The sequence below is a fragment of the Amblyomma mixtum genome, chromosome 8, assembly GCF_055824585.1.
Source record: "Amblyomma mixtum isolate Tamu chromosome 8, ASM5582458v1, whole genome shotgun sequence".
NCBI classification, from domain to species: Eukaryota; Metazoa; Arthropoda; class Arachnida; order Ixodida; family Ixodidae; genus Amblyomma; species Amblyomma mixtum.
This window is the reverse complement of record NC_143019.1, coordinates 30924535-30928042: the sequence shown is the minus strand read 5'-3', so window position 1 is coordinate 30928042 and position 3508 is coordinate 30924535.

The following is a 3508-nucleotide window of genomic DNA, read 5'->3' as shown; positions in this document are numbered from 1 at the left end:
TGCTGTTGGTATCTACCTCAATTTGGTTTGGTTTATTAATGTTTTACGTCCCAAAGCGACTCAGGCTATGAGGGACGCCGTAGTAAAGGGCTCCGGAAATTTCGACCACCTGGGATTCTTTAACGTGCACTGACGACGCACTGTACACGGGCCTCTAGAATTTCGCCTCCATCGAAATTCGGCCGCCGCGGCCGGGATCGAACCCGCGTCTTTTGGGCCAGAGCCGATAGCCGTAACCACTGAGCCACCGCAGCGGTGCGGTATCTACCTTATTCATAGGAAAATACTATGCGCGATTTCATTACATTTTCCACACTTGGTCAAACGGCTGCGCAACGCTCTCACACACGGCGAGAGCTCCTGAATAAAATAACGCGACTTCGGACCTCAGAATTAGTGAAAGCTCGATTAGCTGCTCATATCTATTCAAGCTTTGATAAATTAAGCGAAAGTACGTTTTTATGCACCAGGTTGCATAAATCATGACAAAATTTGTTTTCTGTTGACACTGCGACTCAGTTGAGCTCACAGCGGTAATTTGTTGATAAACTGGCGCGGCGGCAAGAAAGCCCTGTTTGTGGAGGGGGGGGGGGGGGGGAGGGCTTTATGGCCGACAGGCAGGAAGGAATAAGAGTGCATGGGAATTGAAACTGCATGCTAGCCGCACACCTAATGCTTGATATTGAACAAAAGTTTGTTTGCGGTGGAGCACCAAGACGGAATTCGATATAAGCACGAGCGCGTTCTAAGCGCCGGCACAATTGACCTGAATGCCAAACTAAATGTCATTAAAACGCGTCAATGTTATCGCTTTGATAACGTAAATACTTCCTGCAACATAGCCACGCAGCGGAAGTATGCTCGACAATGTTTTTGTAGCGCCCGAAGCGCGGTTATATGCAGGCGCGGCCGCGGAACTGCCGGCTCATGTTGCAGCCTGGTGGCCACGTCATAAAATTTGTGGAGAGATAAAACGCAATAACAATAACTGCGTTGCCACTGACAATGCCATTATGCATTAGATAACGCTACGCACTGTATAGACAAGTGAAATATGCATTTTTTTAAATAAAAGAATGTATTCGAATGTCACAAAAATTGTGTCAGACATAATTGATACCAATGTTTCCATGTTTTTGCGTATTTAGTAAATACCCCACGAAGTCTAGAACTATACTCGTATCAATCCGAAACCAGCAAAGCAGTGCAAGCCACACATATGAAAACCTAAAGGCCATGAAATTAGCAAATAGAGGACAAATATTTTAAGGAATCTTTGTCGTTTAAGAACCTTTACATTTTTGTAAATATGCAACGGCCAAGGAAAAATCGCAATGGCGCTGTCCTTCGTTCCAGTGTACTGCGCAGCAGCAGCTGTCACCGGTCATGTATTGTAATTGCACCGAAATTTTAGTCGCAGCAGCGAGCACATGTATAAACGAGGAGTTGTGCAAAATATACATTCGAAGTGCGAAGATAAAATGGAGCATTAGGAATCCGAAGATACAAGTTGATAAAGAACAAAAAAGTATCACTGGAAACAAAGTCACTGTATGCACACACAAAACCTCGCAACAAGATATTTAAATACTCGTGTATGTTTCCATTAAATCTATGTATCTAAGCAAAAGTCACCCTATATAATGAAACGAGCATCTTGCGCAATCACAGATAGCAAACTTTACACACGGAAAGACTCACGATCCGGGCCAAACAAAACTACGATAGCAGAAGACGGGTTATGTACTTTGGGCCGTGCTGCGGTCGGTGACCGTTCGAAAAAATTTCGGGGGGGGGGGCTGAAGCCCCATAAGCAGCCCCCTGGCTACGCCCCTGCTCCAACTTTGATGGAAGTTCCCTTTCCGCAAGCTCAAAGGGCGTCACGAATGTAGACATGTTTTAGTTGTTATAAGATCCAAAGAAGCTACCTTGACTGTCTTCGATCCTGACTCACTGACCAGAAAATGGCGGTCTTTTACTTGCAACTCTCCGGAGCTCACGAGCTTAGCTTTAGCTAACGCTGTCTTGCAAATTGCCATCCACACGTGGGACATCTGGAACTGTGCGATGGAACTAATTTCACTTAAGGCCGCCGTGGTGGCTCAGTGGCTATGGTGCTCGGCTGCTAGCCCGAAAGACGCGGGTTCGATCCCGGTCGCGGCGGCTGAATTTCTTTGGAGGAGAAATTCGAGGCCCGTGTACTGTGCGATGTCAGTGCACGTTAAAGAACCCCAGGTGGTCGAAATTTCCGGAGCCCTCCACTACGGCGTCTCTCATAGCCTTAGTCGCTTTGGGACGTTAAACCCCATAAACCAAACCAAACCTAATTTCACTTAAGCCGACGATACCATCTAAGGCATCCCTAAAGTCCTGGGCACAATAGGGATGGCCATAGAAGTCCGCATGCCGAAAAACTGAGTTAAGACCAGCTTTCCAGTAGGAAGATGAAGCAGAACTCTTCAATAAGTAGTATTACTGGGGGCAGACGCAGCAACATTACCGCTGCCTGGGGCCGAATTTTCCATCTTCGTCTTTCTCAACAATGACACTGCCGTAGATTAGCAACCCGCCTGATAAACTGCCCGTCTCTTGCGCTGTCGTTGTCGTTGTCTTCGTCTAACACCCGCCGTAAAGAAAAAAAAAACAAATACATCCTCCTTATCGCATTCACCGCCTTTTCTTTCATAAACCTATGTTTCACTTAACGGCGTTACTATTCGCTGAATTTCGGCGACCGAGCAACACTCTTACCGACGTACCCCCCTTCTTACTCTTGCTATATTTTCTCTGTACTTCGAAATAAAAATCAGTTGATAGTCAACGCCTGTGTATGTGTCTTTGAATGTTCCTAGTGTCTCTTCCCTGCGCTGTTCCCTAACTATGTATATTAACGTGTAGCGTTAAAGATCTTGTTCTGAAGAAAATTTGGCGTCGTCGGCGTTGCCAGAGAAAAATTCCCTGAGAATCAACCACGCGGGCCACCTAAGTCTCGTGACTTTGCGGCGCCACCACAATCTGCCCCTGAAATTGTGGGCAAAGGGACCCCCGTGGCAGGCGGCAGTTAAATGAATGAATGTTCTCCCGGGAAGAGCAACTTGGGACGCAGAACACCACCGGTGGCACCAACCGTCATCGTAGGCCAGTGGTGCGTCGGTTAACTGTGACGACTCCGAGGGCTCTAGTATGAGTGTAAAGTCCGCATATGTGCCAATTCCGCCTTTATGGGCATTATCCAGCTCATTGAAGCTACCGCATCACACCCTTGAATCGGCGCTTAAATTTCCCCTCTAAATTTTCCTCCTTACTGAATTTTCGATATACGGAACCATTCACGATCCCGTTCAAGTCTGATATACCCGTGTTCGACTCTACATTCTTGACGTTGCCCGCACACGAGTATATTACTTTTCATTAGCACGAGAGCGGCAGGCCTTAAAATTCCGATACACCTCCGCAAGGACCTCGTCTACATTGGAGAAGACAGTTCTTGCAGGTATCACTGTAATCT